Raw genomic sequence first — 26,910 nt, 5'->3', positions numbered from 1 at the left:
CCGAAACTTGTTAGCTAGAGGTATTCGAGGTTACTGAAAACGCCTCTAACGATAAAAATTCAAGATCGTATATTCGGTAAGGTTCCCATAAAATTTTCTATTAATGACGTCTGGATTTTGTCTACAATATCTAACGTTTTTTCTATGTTACCTACTTCGTGTTTGGCCATTTTTTTGGAGATCCAAGTACACCGTGGTCCATCGAGAAACTTGAAAATCTTAGTTCCGACGCACCGCGCCGTCCCGAGCAACCACCTCTGAAACACGCGTACGTAAAACAGGCATTAACAAGGATTTCTTACTCTCGCGGCTTGCCTCCGCCACTCCCGAGGCAATTTCACTTCCCCCGCCGTTGCTCTTACCAAAGTTTTTCTCTCGGCGCGAACTTTCTGAAATATTGCAGCGGGTAGAAAGAGCTCCGCTCCGCTGCGTTATCATCCCTGTGTACCGTTTAATTGCCGAATCAGTTCTGCCCTGTCGCGTGATTCTTGCCTCATATTTCTGTTTTCAATCAATTGTCTTTCGGCCAAGCGATCCACGCGCGTCGCATCGATCGGCCGCGGCCGGTTCCTTCGGAGATTAGCTTCCGAACCGATTTCGGGGCAAAGGGTCGGGTTAGAATCACCTCTAATACCGGTCTTGCTACCCTTAAGTGCAGACACTGAAAATAAATGCTTTTAATGGAACCAGTGCTCCTTTTGCCGGCGCGATTTCTCCTTACTGCCGCCACCGCAGCCGCTGAACCAGCCCCCGTCCCGCCTCGTGATGCATGAAAGGAACGAACGAGCGAAAGACGGATAAATTACGCGGTTCTCGTCGGATTAACAGCACGTAATCCGAAAGGCATTAGACGTACTCGCACGGATTCATTCTGCTGGCCGCGGCTCGTCAATGCGCCTTAACCGTGGAAAAGTCAGTGTGAAACTCTGTCTCACTCTCTCTCTCTTTCTCTCTCAGCTTCTTGTCATTAACCTGTCCGGCAAAGGACTGGCTCCGCACCAGCCATTTTTATTTGCGTAATCCGCGAGAGATTTAAATATTTTTGTAACTGTACATTTTACATGGTACAAAGGTTTATGCAGCAGAAAATTTTCCGAGGACGAGATTTAATACGATTAATAGAATCATCGAGATTATTTTAATACGATTTCGCTGATTCCATGCATGTTTCTCGCAAGATTAATAAGTGTAGTTAATAATTTTTTCGTTAATTTCAAAATTAGTTTAAAATATTTCGATTCGAAGAAGTTGGAGTAAATTAGAATTTTGTTAGCTACAGAAATGGGTCCGATAGGCAAAGACTAACCCGTATTGGATTCATTAAGATTTAGAGACCTCGGGGTTCTCCCTGTTTACCCTGGACCTCTTGTCCGTTGATAGGTAAAATGATTTTAGCCAAACATAATTTCGATTTCCTCGGTTGATCTATATAAGCCGCTGGTGTATCCCCTAGTTTCAGTATTCGTAGGAACTTGCATTGCTGCGTTTGACCGCGTAATTATATAGTCAAAAAGCACCTGCTCAGCGTACAACGAGCAGAGTTGTTCCCGCAGTTGACCCTTCTCTCACGAAAGCGAACGAAATTGTTGGAAGGGGCGGAGCGGGCAGAGAGCGGAGGAGCGAAGAGGGCACAGTGGAAACGAAAGTTAGCAACGACAGGGAAAACTTTTTCACGTGATTCTATCCGCGAAAGTGGAATCGCATTATCCATCGTACGTTTCGTTCTTTTTCCGTTTCGTTCCCTCGTTCGCTCGAAGCCGTCCCTCAGTCGGCTTCACTTTCTTGACGCCGTAATTCATGGCCTGAGAGCCTTTATTCCAGTCGATACAGGTCGGGTTGCCAATGGATAATTCCCGGGCGACACTGTTTTACCGATGTTTTCGAAAACCGTATCCGGTAACACTCGTTTGTTACCGAACGGTTCTTTTCCGCATCAGACGATCGAACGACGAGAAATGGGACCGGGGAATTTGTTGTCGATCTATCTAGTTTGAGGAATTAGATCTGTACCATGGCTCATAGAGTATCGGGTGTTTTAAAGAAACCAATATTAACGAAACTCACCAAATTTCGTTATCTCGATCAAAAATATATTGAAACGTAATATTGTTGTAGCTTACCAATTAAATTCGTGTTCAAATAAAATTATTATTAATGACTAACTAATTACTTAACTAATTAGATTAACATTCATTTTACGGTTAATTTAATTATTTTATAACTTCCCAAAAAGGTTTCTAAGTGAGTATACAATTTTCTAAATAGCGCCAATAATTTGTTGCCTAGATCTCTCTGTAAACCAACGAAGTTGAACTATGTGATACTGGCCATTTTCAATTGCGCACTTCGAATCTCGAAGCGCCTCAGTCTTGTGAAACTGGTGGCACCTTCGTCGAAACCGCGGAACACGAATTCCGGTAGAACAGAAGGATCCAAGTGATCCGTTTTCCTTGATCTACGACGTAGAGATCGAGGGTGGTGGTGTGCGGGATCCCTCGCGCGAGCGTTTCGTCGGAAATTAGCGTCACTTCGTCTCCATCCATTCGGTGGAAACGAAGAGAACGGGGCTGCGGTAAGACGTACGCGTGGATCGCGTGTGTACGGTTTGAAGTAAACAGTGTAATGCATAGAGAAGTCCGATTAGGGAAATTATGGATCCTAATGGACTAATGGTAATTGCGCTGGCTGGCGCAGCCATGCTTCTCGCTTGCGCCTCCGCGTCTCCCGTTGCGGACGGCTCGTTCTCCTTTACCACAGCCCCGCACCCGACGATAACGTTCCCGCCGACACTTACGGATCATTAATAAAACTAGAGACACTACATACCGACGAGCCGACACCACTGCCGCCGCCTGCGCGGCGTATGAATGCAGATGCGGAATGCAAATCTAATCTGCGCCGATGGAACCTGGCGAACCCGGGCTGGGATTTGCATATAGAAATCTTAAGAGAACAAATTTTTCTCGTGCCACCACCTCCATCTTGCTGGTACACCCCTTCTTCTCTCTCCCTCTTCCCACTGTTCTCCCACCACCAATTCGCCACTATTTGCATACAAGATTGCGCATGATGCTCTTCGGCACGGCACGTTTTTCCTAACTCTATCCATTTCTCTGTCGCGCGCTCGATCTCCTTCTTCTTCTTCCTCCTCTCCGCTCCGTCTCGCTCGGGGTGTCTTTTATCGCTTCCCACGCCGCTTTCCGCGCCGTGTCCTGTTTTAAAAGAAATGCCCAAAGGTATCGAATAACGTGACGAGGGTTCTTAAGGCGACTGCCCTCGGCCTCGTTGGATAACAATGAACGATTTATATTAGCGACCTCTTAGCGTCTGCATCGGACTACCACGTCGTCGTCCGGATCATTTTTCAAGTCCGTCGAGCAGAGAGAGGAGGTGAATCGCAATGGCACGACGCGTCCACCGAGAACGCGCAGAAATCGCGGAATTAGTTTCTGAGCACGAACCAGGAGCGCGACAGATTCGTTGGAACCCGGTTGGGCGCTCGCTGTTATTCTTTTGACAATCTTGTGTTTCAAGATAACATACTAACGTCATTAATAGCGATGGCTCCGTTTCCGAGAAAAATTACTTGGAAAGTTTATCTAGCGAACTTATGTGAACACGCGACTCTGTCTAAGTCCACTAATAGTGCTAATAAGTACAAGCTTGCTATTAACCCTTTGCAGTCGGAGCTATTTGACCTTGAAAATTAATCATTTCTTCCGACCTAGAATAATTCCATTGTACATATATGATTTTCTTCATTTTATGGATATGAAATCGATATTTTACCTCGTAAAATACTTAAATGTGTAGTAATCGATTAGATACCAACATATTTAATAATGTAAATAATATTGTGAATAATGGTACAGCAATTTTTTTAGTGGTGACTCTCTGAGTCACCCCTCGATTGCAAAGGGTTAAGATAATGTACTGATTTTAGTTGATTTAAATGACGACGATGGATATTTGAATGTTTGAATAGAATATTCTGAAATCTATGTTTCCCTATACACAAGCCAACCCCCCAAAGAACATTGCAAACATGCGCGACGTTGACTACAGGTTCGAGCAAAGGCTCGCAGAAACTAAATTTGATTATACTTGCCGAGTTCCTCTTCTGGTTCAATAGTTCGACCGCGTACGAATGCTTTAGTGGTCCATCTGTGAAATTTATTATTAGTTTCTTTTACCGTAAATATAGCAATGCACGCGTCGCATATTCTATGGACCAATACATTCGCGTATCGATCGACGTGCCTGTTTCAATTTGCCGAGGCGTGCTTTCTCTTATTCGGTAACATCGTCTGGAATCGTCTGATTTAGAACCACTCGAGACTTTCCCGGTAACTGTGGAACCCTGTTTAACCTCAACCCGTGAGAATGCATATCAATATTGTCTGCAACGTGCCATTAATTTGTTTCCACAGTGTCACAGTGGAAGCAAAAGCATCCAACGTGGATGCAGTTCTACACTCGTTGATGAGATATTAAGTCCTTTTGCGTCTGAAACATAATAGGCAATAGTGTAGTGTTATGGTTTCTCGATGGTCATTTCGTTCATAATACTTTTAATTATCGCGTCCAACTTCCGTTCCGGTACACCAATGGAAAATTCTTTTGGAGAGTATCTGGAAAATTCATTCCTGAAAAAGAGAATAAAACATGACTACCTAGAAAGTGCACTTCATGCGAAATAGAAATTGTCTGCACTGACTGTAAGATACAGAAGTGACTTAAGAATGTCTTTCTTCCCTTAATCATTTGAGCAGGTTGGGAGTAATGTATTGACACTCCTCGATTTTTTAAATCTTCTGCTGTTTCAAATTACGGATACCCATTAGTGTCATAAACGCATAAAGATCCGCAGTCCAGTGATGACATATCTTTTCAAGGCCGAGACAATCATATCCTTGTCTTTTCTAATGATCGTTATTCAATCTCTCAGTCTCTGCTGCTACCCACGTACCTACATAATATAGTAACAGCTTGATTGGTATCCTACGACGAGCACGATTCAAACTTGGCAATTTAATTAGTATTCAATATTTTCCATCGATCGTCCACTCTATCTCAATTATATCTCGAATTTCATTTCACTTCCACTAATTCTTCCACACCGCTGTCAGCGACGATTCAGCATTGATCAAGGATTGCGTCCTATCATCAATCGATGAACGGGAGCTCTTTAAAAACCAATTTGCCCCCAATGAAAGATCAATGCGTTCTCAAAGTGAAACCAGAAATAGAAATTCCGGGGCAGGCCGATTTCCACTTATCTCTGGTAGGGGAATCGCGGTGGCGCGGAGTAGCGTGCTGACGATTCAGACACGGGCTAGGAGAGTTCGCGTAGAAATGGTTCCACGGGCCGGAAAATATCGGAATCCATGGACGGCTCTCTCTCGCGTATTCTGATTTATTCGTTGAACTTGCCCGGCTGGATGCGTGCAGCTCGCCGTGAGGAGGAGGCTGCACCCCGGTATATAGGCGTCTGGCGTATACAAGCCTGTCAGGATGGGCAAACAAAGTATCGCATATCGGATACGGTGGTGGCAGATGCCGCGAGCATAACACAGAAGGAACGTCCCCCCCGTACCCTCCTGTCCGCCCCCGTTACAACCACGCCGGGCCCTGTCTTCTTCGTAAACTCACGATCTTATTTTGCGAACGAGAAAACCAACCGACGCCTTTATGAAAGCGGTCGAGCCTCCGATATTAGCATAGGAAGTGAACGCGATCGTTCCATAGCGGCCTATGTCGTAACGCACCTTGCCAGTGATATCTTTTTCCACGTCAAGATTCCCTGCGGAAACGAAATTAGTCTGTCTCCTGCCTGTTCCACCACCAAGTGGCCCATGAAACAAAAGACGAGTCTATGAGATGGATCAATTCTCAATTGAATTCGAAACGATCGATCCAACTGCAAGAGACTCGTGCAAAAGTGTCATAAACCAGCAAGACTCGCACATTTAAAAAAAAACAGATTCTTTTATGATGCAGACAATTAAAGCATACAGGATGAGTCTCGTAACATGACAACTTCACATAAAGTTAATTTTGTTTGAATACATTTTTTTCAAACAAATGTTGCATGGTTTCCAGGGGGACATGCAGTGCCGCAATCTACTTTTTGTTGTTTTTCTTTCTTATCGAGATATATGAGGGTCACCCTCAGTTTTTTTAATGGAATGCCCAATATATTTTCTCGAATTCGGCGAAGGTACCAAATTCTCCATAAAAAAAGTATTACTCCAAAATGGGGGTTGAAATAAATAATTCCTAAAATATTTATAAGACAAATTTTATTTCACGTGTAATCGGATTATGAGTGAACGACGAACTTTTTCTAGTGTTTCTGCAAGCTAATTTATTACTGCACATTTCATCTAATATAGGTTTCTTTAGAACTCTCTAGAGTTTTAAACTCCACGGTGGATGGTAGGGCAACATGCTACTATAAGAGTACACGTGTCGACTAAGCGCACGCTCATCTTTTCCGACCAGTACTCGTGCAAGTCGCCTTATAGCAGGTTTCACCTAAAAAATAGCACGACAAATGGTAGTAACTATGTGAAAGTAACTGTCCATGATGAAAAAATCGATTCTTAATTTGTCTACCATATTCTTGCTTTCCTGCACACTTTCGAAATTGGTGTGTACAAACTTACAGTTTATACAATTAATACAATTGAATGAACGTAATTGATTAGATACAGAAACTGAACAACATAGAAATTCACGTAATTACTTAAAATTAAGAAAAAAATTATTTTTATTTACTCAAACATTTTTTATATTTTGCTTATGTTTTTTCGGTGGGTTCTGCAGATTAGATGAACGTTAACCAACATTTAGAGAACTGTCTTCTTTTGTCCGCCACTATACAGGGTGAGTCACGTAACCAATATCTTAAGGATAGAGTTGAATGGTTCAATGGTCCTCACATAATGCCATAAAAATATTTGTTTTCATGCTATTTTTTTTAGAGATCTCGAAGTCACCTCCATTTCTTTGAACGTATCCACCCCTTTTGAAACATTTACGATAATAGCCCTTTTATTAGGAATTCAGTGGCTATAATTACTCAAGTTCATTTGACGTCACAGACAGAGGAAACGTATTATATTTAAAATATAAGAGCAAAATACCTAACACAAACTACCCATTTTAAACACCCACGATGATAGTACCATTCATTAATAATTCAGTATCTATAAGTACTCAAAGTCACTCAGAGTCGCAGGAGGAGGAAAAGTATAAGAATTAAAATATGAGAGAAGAGTACCTATACATATTTTATAAATGTTCGAAATGATGGCCGCTTACATCAATAAATTTTTATAGACGACGAGCTTGCAAGAAATGTCGAACTTTGACAGATACATCAGAGGTGATATCTTTTTAAATATCATATGTTTCTTTTGTCTGTGACCTTGATTAACCTAGAGTAATTATAGTCACTGAATTCCTAATGAAAGGGATTATGATAGTAGGTGTTTAAAAAGGGGTGGTCCCATTTGAGGAAAATAAAGGTGACCTTGAGATTTCTAAAAAAAGTAACGAAGCCAAATATTTTTATGGTATCATGTAAGCCCCATTGAGCTATTCAAGTTTATCCTTAAAATATTTTACGTATCTTTAAAAACAACAAAGATATTTGAGGTGCAAACGTTAGGTGACTCACCCCGTACATGGGGTTCTTTAATTTGTATTCGGTAGGAAAAGTCTGAACAAAATTAATTGTACCACCATTTGCTGTATCATTCAAGCTTTCTGCGCCTGGTATCAGGGGCTGGTATCAACGACCACAACCTAGTGAAATCAATAAATACTCGGCTGTGCGAACTTATGGGATGACCTGATAGAATCTAAACCAGCAAGTGCTCCAGGTTTTAATGATTAAACGGGGGAACGTACCTGTTGAATTAGAAGCGGAGTATTTACGGTCGTGTCGAGACAGGGCTTGAAAGAGGGTTTAATCGCGCCCAAGAAGTCGTAACACTCGGCTCGCGAGTCGGCACGCGAGATCGTATTAATACGGAATGCCGTGAGTTACTAACGCGCGGTTCTTGTCGGTTGTTTAAAATGTAAGCCACACGGCGAGCTTCGACTACGCTGAAAGATCCTAGCCACCCCCAACTAATGTTAAAGTCAAGAGCTTCGAACTATGAATCGAAACACACAACTGCGAAACCCTCCCCGTCGAGCTACATCCGGGGCTGCCTAAAAATATAAAAATAAATTTGAAATAGTCGTTTCGAATAGAGTAAATAGTTAACGGTCTATTTTATTAGGTTGGTGCAAAAAGAATTGCGGTTTTGTGTGTGTAAGCATAAGTGTCCGAGGACAGTACTGGCTACATCACATTTACAAATTTGAAATTCTTCAAATATAAACTCCGAGAATCGGTAGATACTAAACAAAAAGGAAGAAAACGTTTGGAACGCGTTTCGTTTCTGTTACAGCTTCCGTGTGTAAATTGTGTTCTACTGGCATATAAATCAGCTACTTCTATAAATGCACGAAACAAATTTTAATATTGAAATTGGTGGCCAATAAATTTTCACTACTACTAATTATATACTATGTTGAGTACCATTTAAACTTTTAGCAGTTTCACTAACTACATGACGAATTTATAAAAATTAGGATAGAAATCCATGAAAATTCTAAAACAAAAATATCAATATTTTCAATTTAATTCTGAGGTTTCAGACTTACACGTACTATTTAGTTGTGCATAACGCTGTTCATATAATAGGTAATAGTAATATGTGAAATAGTTTGTATTGTTCTAAACTGACAAGGGAGGTTACCCAATCGCAACACGCCGATTTTTATAGAATTTTTGCATGGTATATAACTCAAAAAAATATTTGACATCTGCTTTTTTATAGCTGCCAACGTTCATATTATGGGAGTGAAAATAGCCCTCAAATTTGGGGTGGAAAAATCCATTTTATTGAATATCTCCAAATCTATTAGGCCTAGATCAAAATTTTGTGACTGATACTAATCGGTGATTTTTTAATTTGTCATTGCCGAGTGAAAAAAATACATATATATATATATATATATATATATATATATATATATATATATATATATATATAGATTTGCGACGCCGCGCCGCGCCGTGAGATGCCTCAGATCCATGGGGTGCAGTATGATTATAACATTGTTAAACTTGTGCATTCGCTGCAGCACGATTTCAGCAATAATGCAGAATTTATACACGTAAAACATCTCGTTCAGCTACTTGCTTAACCTCCTGAGTGTGCAACTAGTTGCAGAATTTCTCGGACGGAGGGAGAATAATTACGGATGCGGTTTGAATACAGCTGGTTTCCAGTACAGAATTGTTAATTGTAGATATAAATGTACGTATCCCCGACGTTTCAATTCGCGACCAAACACGGGATTTTATAAGTTTTTGCACGATCCGGCCCGGAATTCGAAACAGTCATTAAATCCGCGAAATCGTCGAACATAAATTTCGAAATCGCGGTTGTTTTAATTAAAATGAATTACCCGCGGCGTATCTGTATTTTCTATATAATATTCGTGCCGATGAAAAGGGGCAAAGCGGGAGAAGCATACATGTAATTACTTCCCGCCTGTTGTTGTTGAGGCTCGTACTCCGGGATCCTAACAATTTGTTAAACGCAAACAATAATGTCAAATGCAGAAAGAATTCTCAATCTCGATCGTTCCATATACCGGGTGCCCCACCAGATATTACCACTATGATTTACGTCATTATTAATATTCGCAGCAAGAAATATTATAGTTTCAAGACTGATCATTTTTCGACATACATACATAGTTTAACACTTTTTTTTTTGGTGCGTAAAGGAAGAGACGGTTCCATTGAAAAATGAAAATTCGCAAAACCTTGACGGATCCTCCTACAAAAAAGCTAATAACACCAGCGTGCGAATCTCTTGAATCCTTTAATCTCCATCCAAGCATAATGACACAAGTCGAGGTGGTAATATCTGGTGAACCACCGTGTATGTCAACTCCTGTAATCTGTTTGATTCACATGGACAGGAGAACAATCCTATTTTCTAGTCATTTTCGTAGAGGCAAGGTGAACCTGGCGGGCGGAAATTGAATCTTCACGATCACGATGTCGATCTGACATTTCTTAGTTTTACAGCTCACTTCTTAAAAGGCTGGCATACCCAAGTAAGGCTTTCGCGAGTAAGAGCTTTCTTTGTGGCTCACGATCCAGGTAACGACGCAGCTGAACAGCTTGAGATATAAAAACTAAAGAAAGTGCAGTGGTATTTATGGCGTCACTTCAGAAACGACTTCATCACATATGTATACATATATCTAAATCTTTGTTGGCGTAGCTTCACTCGTAGCTCTCTATTCGTTAAAACCGGCTCAAGCATAAGATCTACCTCCAGTTAACACATTGTTGTACGCAGAACATGATACAACTATATCATTTGAGAACGTATGCAAGATGCAGCTTTATTGTCAGCATGAAGAAATGGGAACAAAATCGTAAGCCTTGAGGAACTAACGACCGATTAGTGTTGATAAGTTTGTCTAGTTGGGAGACTTACAGACTCGAAAATTTGTTCAGTTTTCAAACAATGTGAATTAATTATATTTCGTTCTGTGTGTGTGTGTGTGTGTGTGTGTGCGGTTTTAAGCATTTGATAGCTGCATCCAAAAACTGGAAAGCGTCAGCATATCCGAAAAATGAAGGGTTAAACTACATTCTTACTTACCGTATAAATCTCCAGAGGATAATTTCATTTCTCAAACTTGTGGTCGCTAAGAAAATGCACGTCTCTAATTATTAACTGTTGAACCCTTTGCAGTCGGAGCTATTTGACCTTGAGAATTAATCATTTCTTCCGACCTAGAACAATTCCATCGTATATGATTTTCTTCATTTTATGGATATGAAATTGATATATTATACCTCATACGATACTTAAATGTGTAATAATTTATTAGATACGAACATATTTAATAATGTAAACAATATTGTCAATAATGGTACAGCAATTTTTAGTGGTGACTCTCTGAGTCACCCTTCGACTGCTAAGGGTTAATAAGAATTCTAAATCGGACCGAAACCGTACTCCTCGAGGAACGGAATGACAATGTACGTATGGTTGGCAGCGGCAACACGGAGAGACAGGTTTGTTGAAGAAGTCAATTTTCCGCATCGAGACGCCCGAGATCCGTGCGTACAGAATAATTTCCCTTACGACTGCCAGCGTTCCAGTCTCATTTCCCGTTTGGGGATCAAGGGGGCCTCGGCTTTCCTCGGTGCTAGTTTGCCACGCGCAGCCTGCAGACCTCGAATTACCTCAGTGTCCGGCGTACATCTCGAGGAAGTGTTCCACTTCCGGTTGTGGAATTCGAGACGAGAACGACGCGAAAGCTGCCGACGTCGCTCAACGCTTCCCTCGGAAGCCCGCTAAATACAAAAAGGCCATCGATATGCAGGCTCGAGTTGTTAATGCGAAACTGTTCGAGGGAAACAACACTTTCAGGCACGGTGTTACAAGTTACAAGGAGACGCGGGTCGTTTGCGTGCAGACCTCCTCTGTAGCTGCCACCCATCCATCACATGCAGCAAACGCAATACATTATTTGGAAATCGCTTACAGAAAAACAAACAAATTATTGGCCGTTTCGCCCGTATAAAGTCTTTTCACATTGTTTGTGCAGTTGACAAACGAATATTTGCCATTTCACCAAACTAATTGCCTGTATAATCGAGTGGCGGCAAAATGGCATAGTAAAATGAATAACGGCCAAGTAGAAAACCGGGAGTATAAACTTTCAGTTATGTTTGGTAACATTTTAATCGGAAAAATGTCACGAATATATATTCGAACGAATTTCATAAAGAAAATCATGAGAAATATAACATGTTTATCGTTTAATTCGTATTATTTCACCGATACTGTACCTCAAAGATTATGCACATATTGAGACACTGCTGAAATTGGTCAACGTTCATTTGCTATCTAGACAGCAAAAACAAGTGGTAATTATCCAGAAAAGGGTACGCCTTACCGCTTTTTTATATAACCTTGAAATATGTTGTCCTTTTTAATTGACTGAACACGTGTTTTAGGGCAAAACCTCATCCTCTGCACCCCTCCCCTGAGAAACCTAACGCAGACCCAACCAAAATAATTTCCCTTACGACTGCCAGCGTTCCAGTCTCATTTCCCGTTTAGGAATCAAGGAGGCCTCGACTTTCCTCTGTGCTAGTGTGCCACGCGCAGCCTGCAAACTTTGAATTACCTCAGTGTCCGGCGTACATCTCGAGGAAGTGTTCCACTTCCGGTCTTGGAATTCGAGACGAGAACGACGCGAAAGCTGCCGACGTTTCTCAACGCTTTCCTCGGAAGCTCGCTAAATACAAAAAGGCCATCGATAAGCAGGCTCGAGTTGTTAATGCGAAACTGATCGAGGGAAACGACACTTTCAGGCACGGTGTTACAAGGAGACGCGGGTCGCCTGGTATTTTCCGGCGAGTTCACCCCATTAAACATTTTTGCTATCTCGCCGGGATCTGTTCGAGGGTAGACGCGACGCTGGAACGGGAAAGAGAGAGCCGGGAAGCTCGATGGAAAGGGAGAGAAATGGCATAAGCGCCACGGAGGATAGGGGGTGGAAAGCAGCGCCGGGGTGCTTGCTATCTAGACGTCGGCACCTGTTGCTTTTCCAGTCGGCCCTACTCGGCTGCTCTGCTCTCCTCCCTCTGCTCACCCTTCTACCCCCTTTTACCAACGCCCACCCACTCCATGCCTGCTTTCTTTTTTCTTTCATTATTTGTCTATTCTCCACAGGGTTTTTTCCTTGTTTCTTCTTCTCCGCGCCCGTTTCCTCTAATTCTTTCATGGCGACGAGAACTGCCTCCGGAGGTTGAAACGCGACTCTCAAACCCACTTACGCAGCTGCTCTCACACGAATGAAATTATATTTGCACCGATACTGTCGCCGCCTGCTAGGCCAAATTGTTTTCATTTATGTATATGGAACTGCTATTTGTCTCGCGCTGTCTGAGATGCGGATGGTTGATTCGATCGCACAATTCATTAACCTTCTAACCCTCATCCGTCCCTCGTGCCAATTTGACACACTTTCTCACGCAACGGATGATGTTATCTTGCCATTTGTAGAACAATTGATCTGAAACTTTGTGACTTTTATCTCCTCAACATGAAATATAAAATCGGGGACAGAATTAAGTGGATATCCTTCAAAAACAACTTTCTCAAAATTGGACCAAACGACATTGGACTCAAAAAAAAATGAAAACTTAAATCGTTTCGTCCAATTTTTAAGAAATTATTTTTAAAGGATATTCACTTCATTTTTCAATAGCAAAATATGCGACAAAAAATGTGACAACATTTATTACAGAAAAGGACCTAGTGGGTGAAACTGAAACACATAATTTTCACATTTTTATAATGATCATTAAAATATCATCGTGAAAATTTACTGTACGAAAAGTTCTTATTTTCTGAAACGATTAATTCTGATTTTAGATAATATTTTTTACATAATGTAGTTGTAATAAAAAAGGAAGCAACGATTTCGAACATTTTGAAAGTAATGGATATCAATGAACGATGACGTTCAGGACTTGTTAAAACTGCTAAGAGGATAAAAAACAGTTTTTACGTTTACGGAATTTTTCTATATCTCCTTAAGGGCACTTCCTGTTATTCATTTCGAAGACTGCAGAAATGTAAGGTGTTCCAGCATATTATCGTACACTGTATTGCAGTATACGAGTATACAATGGATGCGCAGATAGTCCGATTGTGCGACTTTTCAATACAGAATAACGTCAAAAGGTATTAGAGGAATACCACTGTGACGTGGGCTTGATCATAAGGCTCGTAGCTCCCAGTCTCCGCAACCCCCACAAAAGCTTCAAGCCTCCTACATCACTCTATGTCGATGATGTGTTCTACGAGAGCGATCCTACGCTCACAGGTCCGATACAAAGGTTACTGGTTATTATCGGGATATTATCTTGATCATTACTCCGCGACAACAAAGGACTCGATATCCGTTGGTCTTAGGAAATAGATGTGTTACGACTATCGGAGCTGGAACTTTGTTCAGCCGTTATCGACACTGAATCGCGGCCTTAAAATCCATTGCTTCTATGGATTATCGGCCGGATTCCAGAGGTTCAGGAATCTTCGAGACCGCGTTGACTAATTGGCAATTATGGTTTATGGACGAATATTTGTAGGGTCTTTCGCTATACATATAATACAGCTCGAATTCATCTTTTAATTTAATCAATTATAAGAATTGATCGATGCCTCTTCCTCACTTAATAACTATTTTCTTCGCTGCATTTTAATACAGATTAATTAAATTATGACAAATACAATTTGCAGAAATGTGGAACTATTTGGAATTCAAAAGATATTCCATGTCAAAAGGAACTTCGACAACTTTTATTAGTCTATTACTTATTTAACGAATGACGAACTGTAATTATAAATTTGGGGTATTCATTTTCAAGGTACAAGAATGCTCTTCATAAAAAAATTGTTTAGAGATATTAGATACGTTCGGCAGGGTTTACAAAAGAAAATGACTCACTTTTTGATCGAAAATCATATTCACAAAATGTTCATATTTAAATGCTTGTTCTAATTATGATTTTTATAAAATTACATTAATATCGACATTCCCGTATTGCTAAACATTTCGAAAGTAATGTATATAGATGCATTAAATGCCGATATGAGACCAGTCATTTTTTACCAAAGAAACTGCTAGATCGGTCGCCCGGACTGGTGCTATGGACCGGTGCGAAAAATGTATGGCCGTATCGGAGCAACTGGAACGAGATTAGGGATCTTCGATCTCATTCAATTACCATCGGTGTCGCGATCGGAGAGCGCGTGTCGGCAGAATTGCCGGGCAATCCGTTCTCGGCTTGGCTATGGCCCGTGAAAGTGCATTGATTGTAAATTCAGCGCGAAGTAGCCTCGTGGGACCGGTAGCGTTGCGGTGAATCGTCGATCATTGCCCTTTAACGACCCGGTTGGATGTACCCCCCTCGAAAGGGGACCAATACGGCTATTACGCATAGACTCTGCGGGCATTCACTCCGCGACTCAGTTTTTAATAGTAGCGGGCGTCCTTTTTCCGAGCGATTGGTTCGCAATAGCTCGCTGCTTCTTCCTTCATTTTCTTCAGAATTTTCTTTCGCTCGCTTTGCTTGAGCCATGCTGAAAAGAACGAAGCATTCCGATAGAAAAAAAACGTTCTACGCAAACTAGTTGCCAGTGTGCTGCTTCATAAACGCCCCATCCGAGATTTTAGATTTACGATGAATACCATTTTGAAAATGGCACGGCACGGCACGGCGGCGCGGCGCCGCAACGCGCTGATTCAAAACGTTTGTCACAGCTATTTCCACGCTTATGGAACGGTGAATGAGCCCCGGGATATATGTATATACTGCCAGAACGTATAATGGATAGCGTACATGTAACACTACCACGGCGAATCATCGATCATTGCCTTTTAATGGCTCAACCCGTGCGCTACTTAAAAGGGATCGTGACACTCTATACGGGATACGTCTAAGATAAATCGTCGTCACTGCCAGCTTAGAGTCAAGTATGCTTTAGCCCTTTCCAGCGTTCGCTGGTTCCACCGTCGCGTGTGAGACGCTGCATTATACCTCGCTTTCTATGCACGGTTTACAAATACATACATACCTTGTTACTCCGCATCCCAGAGTAAATATAGCCTCCCTGTCCTACTTTCAGCCGGATGCGAAGAATTATGTCCTTTACATATAAAAAACAAATTTATTCGAACGTTACGCATAAGCCCGTGCAATTGCTTTTATTTCCCCTGATGTTCCGTCCAGGGCAAACTAATGGTATCGTTAGTCGATTTTCCTAAAATATACAGAAATTTCCATCGTAAATCCTCGGATGCATCTTCCGAAGTGAAACGGATTAAACATCAACATATCGACACTCGATGTAAATATGTCATTTTAAATATCACTTGTTCAAATATTGTTTTAGTAAATTAGATTCAATATTATTACCGTATGTATAAACTTATTTTGTACTATTGATGATGTGCTATTGAAATGTTAAAGTATACATCATATTTTAGGTATTATATAAAAAAATTTCTACACTAAGTTCCCAAACTACACAATAATTAGTATCATGAAAAGCCTTCATTTTAAGAATATAAAAATACTAAAAACACGATTGCTTACATATACAATCATATTTATACTGGTGCATAGGATAATAATTTTTTTTTCAAATATTGCATGGTATTGGCTGTATGCGACGAATGCACCGCGTTTGCGTGCAGACCTTCTCTGTAGCTGGCACCCGTCCGTCAGATGCAGCAAACGCAACACAATATTTGGAAATCGCTTATAGAAAAACAAACATATTATTGGCCGTTTCGCCAGTATAAAGTTTTTTCACATTGATTGTGCAGCTGACAAACGAATATTTGCCATTTCACCAAACTAATTGCCTGTATAATCGAGTGGCGGCAAAATGGCATAAGGTGGAGTGGGGTCAGTCCGTCTACGGGCCAAGTCCGTTAATTGGTTATTTTACCACGTTTTTATTAGCTCGCTTTCTTGTTTGTTTGTTTGTCTGTTTGTTTTATTATAATATGAACGAAATTTCTCCAGCTTTTATTTATTAATGTAGTATAAGTTAGCATGAACTATTCTACAAAGATGTCGCCCAAGAATAAAGGTGTTTTACTCGCTTAAATCAACCAATGCCAAACAGTCACGTGCGAGGTATACGTACAACTTTGAGGTTACCCTAAACGTGCAATAGTTTACAAGTTATTAATATATTCTGTGTTGTTATTTTAGGTAAGTACAACAAATATTGATGTAGGTTTACGTTAAGTAAACCGTTATTATTGTATTTTTAAAATTTATTGAGAAAAACACTAAGACACTTTTGCCCCGTAAATATTACTACACGGGGCAAGTGTGTACTGTATGGGTAACTGTCATCTCTTGTTGGACGGACAGTATACAGGAAAGTTGTTTAGAATCGCACCCCAGATAAGATATCCGGAGCTTATCGAAGTCGGTGAGGAATTCCGTTTCTAGGTTGTTATCCCATTGAGAGTTAGGTTTGTATAGTTTTTTAATGTGAATTTTGGTTAGTTCTCGTTCTCGGTTAGGTCTGGGTGCGATTTCTTCTGCGGGAAGTGCAGGGAGAGGGGTGTAGCCCCTGCCCCGCCCTAAAGGATGAATTCTGTCATTGAGAAAAGGGAAAGTTCGGCATAGTCATTCTCTCAGTTTTTTTTTCGAATACCTAAAAAACTAAGGCCGAGCGTCGGTAACATGTAGAACGAAAAGTTGTTGAAATGTTATAAAAATCGGTGAGGTGTACCGTTTTCTGTGTAATTGACAAACAAGTCAGTTAGTACTGGACTCTAAATGCGTCCGAGCGCATATCTCACCTTAACGAGGTCCACGGGCCAACTAAAAGTTCGATTCCCCGGCCCGAACCAATTGTGCTTTAGTTTTTCTCTTTGGGGTAGGATCCTCTCGGAAGAGGAAGTTGCCGATTCATCCATTACCATCGAAATAACTTCGAAACATTCGTACACGCTTTCCACCAATAGAAATGAGCAGTCGGCGAGGGGTGCGTAGGCGCCTAACCAAACATAGTCAGCGGTTAGCGAGCTGCCAGCGCAGCGAGTGCGAACCATTTTCCCGCGGATTGGAGTCGGCTTGCTCGTGTGTAGCCTGCTAGGACGAGTCAAAGATCAGATGGAAGGAACGGGATAACACTTAAAGGGCCAAGATCGAAACAAAGTGAAAAGACGCGCGGTGGTGTCTCTCGGTTGCTCGAGGAGAGTACCGGTCGACCGGGCAAAGGGACGAGGGACAAGGGGCGCGATGCTGAGCGTCGCGTCGCGTCGGGACAGAGGGAAGATCCCGGCTAGTAGATAGCACCGGGTGCCGAGCAAACGAGTTTCGCCGAGTTTGGACAACACTTTAACCGTTTTGCGGCGGTGTGCAACGGGGGCGGTTTCAACCCCGGCTGAAAGTGACTGCGCCCCTGTTCACCGAGCGTTATCTGATGCTGTGGAACCGAGTCGGTGTAAAAGTGTTGACCGAATGACTGCTTTTAGTCCCCTGCTCCGCAGACCTCTTCGAAACGGGTAAATACCTAGTGCTCGTTAAGAGTACCAAGCCGCGCTACTTACTGCATGCTAGGATTAGCGTGCGCGACTGCTGGAGCTATGCCGATCTCGTCAAAGTTCTTTTGCGGTACGTTTCACGGCGTCACGGCAACTCCTCGGACGGCGTTGACTAGAAATTTCACCGAAAGAGACTCTCACTGTGCCTAGCCAGGTTACGTCTGACATTACTTCGGGGCTTTGTGTCTCGTCTTCTCGAGTGTAGCTTTATCGAACAATGGTAATTGCGGTGGATCGCGAAATGCAAGAGACCCGAGACTAGTTAGTGCTTCGACAGTTATTTCAGAACATATTCTCAAAACTTCTATAAATTTATGTTAATATGTACAGATATACGTATATAAAATAAAATCGAATTGGAATTTTTCATGTCACTAAATAGAGGTTAGATATCATGTCCACTTTGAAGTAAAGGGCTTTGAAAATTTGAGCAACACTATAAAAGTGCAATATAATAAAAAGATACACAACATTTTCCGATTAATTCATTTGATTTGTTCTTTTAAAAAAATGCTAATACAGGGTGTCCTAAAAATTTTTTATTTTGTTGAGAAGAGTGATTCCTAAGGTCGTTTGAACTAACCTTTTCCCTTACGAATATTTTTTTTTACAAACCCTCCGCGGCTTCGTTACAGAGTTATTAAATAATAACGCGGACTAATCAGAGCGTGGCTACAGCAGACGCATTACGATTCGGCCAATGCCAAAGCCACTTTCAGTTGGACCTGTCGTCGCGCTCTGATTGGTTCTCTTTTTTCGTTAATAACTCCTTAACGAAGCCGCGGAGAACATTCTCGTGAAGGAAAATGTTATTTCACACGATCTTGGGAATCACCATTTTCAACAAAATATAAGATTTTTGGTACACCCTGTATTAGCACTTTTGTGAGCATCTGCATCTTTGCAGCAACGTGATTCCTGGCGGAGTGAAGAGAGCAGCGATGGGACAGTGAGAGAAAGATAGAGAACTGGAAAAGCGAGAGGACCAGGAGTGTTGTTTGGCAAAGAGGAAGAGGAGTCACGAAGCGACTATAAATACGCGGCGCCACCTGCACCTAACGTCCACCTACGTATGGACCAGACAGAACCGAATCGTGGTCCCTCGTTTCCAGACCCGTACGGAACGGAACGGAACGGAACGGAACACGGCATCTTCTCTAGTTTAGACTCCCTCCCCGGCCTCGTTCTTCCTCGAATTAATGCATGAAACTGTTTTTATTCCACCCGGTTGCGCGTCTACGAACATTTATACGACTCCCACGGATCGGGACCACGCTCAGAAACCGGTGGTTTTCTAAACTTTTGTGTGGACTCACGGCATAAAAGGTAAGAACATGGAGGCATGAAGACATGTAGGGATCTTTCATCTGCCAAGAGCCACATCAAACAGAATTCTACTTCAAATGATTTGTACAAACAGTCGCCCTTGAATGGCTTCCTCAACTCCGGTTTAAAAACCGTAGGTGCCCTCTTAGAGAAATCTGAGGTAATCATCGGAGGTCGAAGTACTAGCAGAGCAGCGAGGTGGTTCCCGGGAACAGGAATGTTCATACATGCGTATATACAATGCGTACATAACTAGAGTGAGGATTTTGATGTCGAATAAAAATTAGCTGCATCAATTGAAAGACACGGAAGATACGAGCGAATTTATTTGTCGTTATGATCAATGCAACGCTAATGCAACAATAAGATTCACTCTGCTGCAGCATCGCGTCGAATGACAAGATTCCGAACTCGTGTAATCGATTTCCGAGTAAGTCGAGTGATTTCACGGGAAACTCCACGGGTAACAGATGATGAATCACGGCGAATTACCGTTGTCGATCCCGGCCCGTGCTCCCTAATTCGTCATTGCGCTACATCCTGGACTTCCTTGCAACGGCGATCGGATAATTACGAGTGTTTCAACGCACAGGCGTCTGACTGGGCTGTGTTCCACGCGTCCATTCGGTTGCCGGGGGTGGGGAGGTGGGCGAACAACGTGACACCGGATCAAGGTTTCTTTTATTCATCAGTGAAACGCGGCACACAGGGAGAATCGCGAGGTAGACATCGCTTGGGGTATAAGGTAACTCGATGCTCGCCGTGCCGTAGCAAAGCCATGGTACACGCGATATCGTCTGGTTCCGGTAAAACGATAATAAAACGTAGGAAAAAAGTAGATGGGAGAAAGAGAGGGAGTGATAGAGAGGGAGGTTGGCAGAATCGGAAAAAATAGACGAAATCAAACCGATTCTCATTGTGCGAGGATATTAAAAGCGAGTTGCTGCGCGACAGGTGATGCTGCTAAAAAAATCGTTACAAAGACGCGCGTCTCGCGCGCCTCCACCTTTTTTCTACTCCCGCCATTCCCTGAACACATACCCTTGTAAATCTGACACCCTTGAGCGCGGATTTTAAGCAAACAAACACCTATCGAATGTATCGCGGGTAAACGAAGGGAAAACGGTCTGAGCGAAAAGCAAAGAGAGCGGAGGAAAAAAACCATAAAAAATGCTCGCACACTCGCGCACATACACACCGAACAAGACCAGGAGGGGACCAAGTGAAAAAAAGAAGGGACTAGGAAGGCTGGAAGGATTGAGGCGGGGGAGGGACCCGTTGCATGGTACAAGGGTAGTTAACTACGAGCGTGTTAATTAAACAAAAAGCCACCCCGTATACCAAGCTAATTAGAGTGGTTCTCTTACCGGCGAGCGGGCGTTCTTCGCTTCAAAAATATTTTCCTCCAGCTTCTTCGTGCGAGAGAGATCCTTCTCTCCTATTCTCTCCGCCCCGTGTACCGCTGGATTTTCCTTCAATTTCTTCGTTCCCCCATCCGTCTCTCTCTCTCTCTCTCTCTCTGCCCTGCTTTTTTTCGTCTCTTGCATATTTTTTCCGCCGGGACTTTCCTCTTTGGAGCGTTCGAAAGCTCATCGTGTGCGAGCAGACGTCTGACGAAGCCTTTTCCGCGATGATTACCACCGCGTCGCAGGATAATTTTGTCCGAGCGACGTTAACCATGAACAATATTTGTCATCCAACGTCTGACATTCTGCAGAAATTTATGCGACGCAAAAACTTCCAGAGATACGTCGTTCTCAAATATCAAAATCTGAGAGATTCGTTCGCAAATACATATAGGAAACACTAAGTACAGTGTTCCCGCGATTGATGTGACTTTCGGGTATGCGGATGATGTGACTATCTTATCCCCACTACTAGGAGGTTCCCCCTTGGGCGGTTGAAAGAAATGAAAGTATTAGGGTGTTTAAATTGGAGTTTTATGATACTTGATGTATCATTCTCAGGTATGGAATAGCTTTAGTAAAATACAACAATTTCCCGCTTAGCACCGTTGTTTACCCAGAATCGTCGTTTACACTGGGAAAAGTTATCCAAGAAATCTATGTTCGGCACACACACACGTAAAAAAACGTAGTCCCCTAGTCCCCCCCACCCCCACGAGGTTCTCACAACAATCGCGGAACACTGTATCATTTATCGACATACCTCATTTCGCATTGAAGAAGAAAGAACGGCTCAAGTATTATATTTCGCACATTGAGCGACAGAAGTTCAAACATACCTCTTTTCATAATGTGAAAATTTAGATTCTGATTTGTCCGTAGTTTGTACTCGGATGTATAGTTTTTATAAACAAATATTCAAGAAAATGCATTAACATTTAACAGGAAAAATGATTAGGAAAGAACAACGGAAACAACGGAATTTTTACGAAACAAATTACATAAGGTATTTTACAGAAGTTCTCTACCGCAACCAGTCTCCCAGTTTCGGAGGTGGTACTCACGCCTATAATGTTTCATTAAAATCAGTGATTAATAGATCGGTATATTCGCTCGTTAAGCTAGTCGTTTCTTTTCATGTAGCAAAGTTCTTTTCTCGTGGCAAAGTCATTGCACTATAAATAAAAATAACCGACAGGCGTATACATTTTACTGCTTCTAAAATAAAAAAAAAGGGAAACACAACGATTCTACCGCCGCACACTGCTACAAATTGTCTATCGAGCTGGACACGAGTCATTTTGGTGACCATCGTAAAATCTAATTTTTATCACTATTATTTAGTAGATAACATAAATGAAATTTCTTATACATACATCGTTTTACACTGCGTTTGTTTATGTGTTTTGGTTGGTGAAACTAAAATGTTGTCTAGAAAAATGCAAACCTTCAAGATAAACGGGACCAAATGAGTCTTTCAAATGTGTGTGTGAATTTACCAGTTTTGTTTAATATTCAATATTTTCTAGACCCTCGTTTTGTCACGTAAATTATTCGCGTGGGCAGAGATTTGTATAATTTTTTCATTGTTTTCTGCCTTCATTTACCGAAGTGCAGACTCTTTGTTCCAGCATCGATTTTGTTGACCAGCTTACTGTCAACAATTTCACGGGTCGGTCTGACGCGACAAAATAATCGCTGCCGCGAAGCCAATGTGTTCCTTCGCGTCACTGTCAGTCAGTAGAACGACTGACAGCGTTGAACCTGGCGGATAGCATCGCTCGGAGGCCTCGTTGGCATCGATAACGAAGCGGGAAGATTAAACAGTTCGTCGAGCGGTTCGCGTTTTATTCGATTCAAGCGGTCCGGTCTCACGCAGTGGCAGATTTAGGGTGAAAACGGGCCAACCGCGATTAGGATTCGCTAACGCAGCCGCAAACAAACACTGCGGTCGGAACGATGGTTGATAGAGACGGGAAGCGTGGGGCAGAGAGACCGGAGGACGAACGAACAAACGGACGGAGCAACAGGGACGAATAGTAGCAAGGTAGCGAGGTAACGGACAGATACGGCTAGCAGAGAGAGAAGTAAGGGCGAAGAGAACGGCGCGGCGGAGGGTTGAATGGAGAGAGAAACATCTGCGATCGGATTAGCGGTGAACAGTGGCGACACTTCCGGGTGATTAGGCTGATTCCGCATCCACTCTAAGCCCGCGCTTACAACGCTACCGTTCGATGGACTACCAAACCTCCACCGTGTACAATTCGCATTATCCCGTCCCGATTTTCAATCTACTTTTTTGCGGAATCCCTTCGCTACGTCATTTTCTCCTCTCCAAAGCGATTTTTCGTTGTTCGCCGAACGAGCGGCAGATTGTATGCGGTGCCGCTTCATGGTCGAACAATTTCATAAAACACACTGGGTTTCCGAACGTAAATGGTATATGGAAAATGATTTTTCAACCTTTTTACTGGGACAGCTTTTAACTTCGAATAAAATGTTTTGGATCATTATATAAACGATGATTTCTAAACGTTCTACTAGTACAGCACAATTATTGAAATTCACCTTTTTGCGTGTCTTCTATGTTAGTCATCTGTGCATGACAGAATTTACTCAAAACTGGCGGTAAATCGTCGACACTGGTGGCCGTGATTCCCAAGAAAATTCAATTTTTTCTGGTCCCTTGGGGGCACTCGCGAATTTCAGGCCAGTCAATGCCCGCCGGACGATTGTCTTGCTGCATATGAGACAAGGTTGAATGTATCCCGAGTGAAAATACTTGTAGGTTGAGCAGATAGACGGGAAAGGCAGACACGCGGGGTTTCCACCTGTTTAACTCCGTCCCAAGGATCTCTGGAATTCTTCAGAGCTTTGCCTGTTCCGGATTCACTCGTAAACGCAACGCCACTTCAGCGTGACTCTTCTTCTTTGGCCGTTTGGCTCTGTCATATAGAGTGTCTACTCCCTGGCTTCTTATAAACCCGGATTCGCGACACAAAGTCATAACACGTTGCGACAAGCCTCTACGAATACGTTCTAGGATATTTCGAGTACAGTAGTTGATATAAATAAGAGAATTCTGAATGAGCAGGAACTTATTATTCCTTTATGTGTGTTGCTGCTTTATCGCCGCAACAAGCGCATCAAGAGCAACTTGGATTATTGAAGCCCCGCAACGGGGAAAGAAAACCGTGGCGTCAGAGGTGTTTACTTTAAAGGCGAAAGAATGTACACCTTAATTAACTAGTGCGTTTTTAATTCATTTCATTTAGTGCTACAGCCTCCAGGTACGCTTTTGAAAAAAATATTATGATCTGTCAGAAGTTCTATAATTCTCACAATGTTCAATTACGGCATAAACTAATAATATATTTTGCATAATAAAAAGCATCACGCATTTCAAACAAATTATAACATTTTTTTGCGTTTTGTAATAAATTTTTTAGACATCACTCTTGCAATATAAAGTTTCTATTATACTTTAGATCGGAGATATTTGTACGCTACTGCAAAGGAAAGAATAAGTAAACGTACAAGACATCATGAGAAAAGAAGGAGAGCAGTAGTTATTAAGGAGCAGTATTCAAATACTGAAGTATGTTGCGCTTAAACAATATTTGCCAAGGAAGATATACCAGTAGACTGTCTCAAAAATATATGTTCCCAACATGCATACGTTCTTGGTGCAAATACAGGGTGATTCATAAATTATTTTCTCATTTGTACATACACACACATATATTAAAGTTGTCATCCCAAGTTGTCAAATTCTTTCTATGGAAGGTTCTAATTGTATATTTTTTGAAGTCACTTCATAAGCCTTCGTTTTCAACTGATCAAATTCTAACTTTATCCTGTGGGGATATTTGTAAGACCGAGTATACCAAGTAAAATACTAAAAAATTTGTGCTCTGGGACTCGAAACGTTGACAACTGTGATGCAAAATGTAGTGGAAAACAGACTTGTCAAGCAGAAAATGGGGTTCATATACTCATAGTTGGTGTAGTTCGGCACATACATAACGTAGTTTCACAATTCTGCACCTCAAATAAACAAACTTATCTTTGTTTGTGTGAAAAGTATTACATAATTATTTTTCCATTTTATTGTAATAGTACAATTGTAACGTGCATTTACATTTGCATATATATATATATATATATATATATATTCTTATTGTAGATACCGATTAAATTTACGATATCCCGATGTTTTTTTAAACAAGTGTGCCATTACTTCGCGACTTACCCCACTGGGACACCGAGTGTAATTAGAAAAGCTGATTGTGCATCAGACTCTATGGCTATAGCGAAAATCTCCACTGCTATTTCCAAGCTTCTTCAGTAGCGCGCGTTGGTCTACCGCTACAGAAATTCCCGCGAACTTCAGACGTGTCTCGTCATTTAGCCCCACTGCGTATTTCAGTAGCAAGTAGGCGACCTCGGCGTCGTTTCCCTCTTGGTTCGTCGACTTCTTCATCTTTTGTCCGCTACCTCCACTACTTCCTTTGTTCTTCCTCATTCCCGTAGCGTGGCTATGTGCGTCAAGAGGGCAGAGAGAAAGAGCGATAGAGAGACAGGAAAGGAAAGGAAAGGAAAGGAGAGGAGGAACGATAGCGAGTCTCGTGCCAAGAGATACTAGTCGGTGTGGACCGGGCCGGGCCGGGCCGGGTCGGGTCGGGCCGCGCCAAGCGTAACTTGGCTCGGGCACAATCGAGTGAAAGTCGTGCGAGAGCGGGGCGGAAACGCTTAACTCGAGCCGAGTGAAAGTCGACGAGAAGAAAATAAGGACAAATTGAGTGAGGGCACCGAAGGAGCTCGTTCCCCTCGCATACAAGGATCGGTGGGATCGTGGAGGGTGCGGGTGGAATTTACGGTGACTGAGTGGTGATTCTATCCAGGGATGAAAGTTACCACGCGCTCCGGTCGGATTACAAGGTAAATGTTTGCGCTGCAGGTGGTACGAGTTACGAGAACGAGGATAATAGCTAGGAATCGGCTCGGCTCGACCCGACTCCGGGATTGTCAATACTAGCTATCGTTCGCTCTCTCGTTGCCGTGGCCTTCGTCGTCCGCGGCGGCGGCTGACATTTCCTCTTTTCTTTATCCGGCGTGTAAGCGCGAGTCGGCCTGAACAATGGCTGACACTAGTCGAGCCAGTTCGGCCGGTCCACCCTCGCACGTTTGCCAATTAGCGAAAAGATTGAACTCGTAATAACGACGCGTAACTAGCGCCCCGAACAATCCTTTGATAATACCCGCGGACGCTATTCAATTTCCGTATGAATCGAAACAATTATTATTGTCTGCGATGCGACACCCAGCATCCAGGACAAGCTAGCCACCGTCCACCCCATTGTGGCCCAGGATCGGAGAAATTTCCATAGCGATTAATACTGGCCCGCGTTACACCGATCCACGTCGTTAGCGCGATTTAGAAAACGCGACCGCTCGAATTTTCGAAGCGTAAGTTCCGTATCGACTGTGAACAGGAGCAGTTCGTGTCCGGAAAAGGTCGATCTGACCGGTCACCCGATACCCGCCGCGTAAATTCCATTCAAACAAAGCAAAAGAGAGAAACGACGCGTTCATCCAAACCCACTAATCGCTTCCGGAGATAATTGTATCATTCCGCTAATAACTGGCGCGATCGGAAATGTAATTACATCGTCGATAACACGGGTCGCTCTGTTTGGTTTCGCGGACCCCGAATCGCACAACGCTTCGTTTCTGCTAACGAAGAATCGCTTGCTAGAGAACACTCTGCATATTACACCATCTTTGTTTCTTACAAATGAACAGTTGATTTTTTACCATCCAACAAAATGGTGGACAGTAAATTATTTTATTCTAATTTGCGTTTCCACAGTGTTTACATATTAATGAATTAAAATTTTAACTATGATTGATTGATTGAAGTGTACGATTA

At 42.3% G+C, this 26,910-nt stretch overlaps 1 protein-coding gene across 4 annotated transcripts in view; it reads left to right on the top strand.

Moving 5' to 3' along the window:
- Positions 1 to 26,910, top strand: part of Scgdelta (sarcoglycan delta) — a 287,276-nt gene that overhangs the window by 154,598 nt on the left and 105,768 nt on the right. The window contains exon 1 of one of the 4 annotated variants that reach the window (XM_076420931.1): positions 25,441 to 25,919. The exons of the other annotated variants lie outside the window; for them this stretch is intronic. The gene's annotated coding sequence lies outside the window, so the exon portion shown is untranslated. Of the gene's footprint in view, positions 1 to 25,440; positions 25,920 to 26,910 lie in introns of those variants that run through there. 4 annotated transcript variants of the gene reach the window in all.

Source organism: Lasioglossum baleicum, chromosome 3, assembly GCF_051020765.1.
Source record: "Lasioglossum baleicum chromosome 3, iyLasBale1, whole genome shotgun sequence".
Taxonomy (NCBI): domain Eukaryota; kingdom Metazoa; phylum Arthropoda; class Insecta; order Hymenoptera; family Halictidae; genus Lasioglossum; species Lasioglossum baleicum.
Note: the sequence above shows the minus strand (reverse complement) of the source record. Positions and strands in the feature narration are given on the sequence as shown.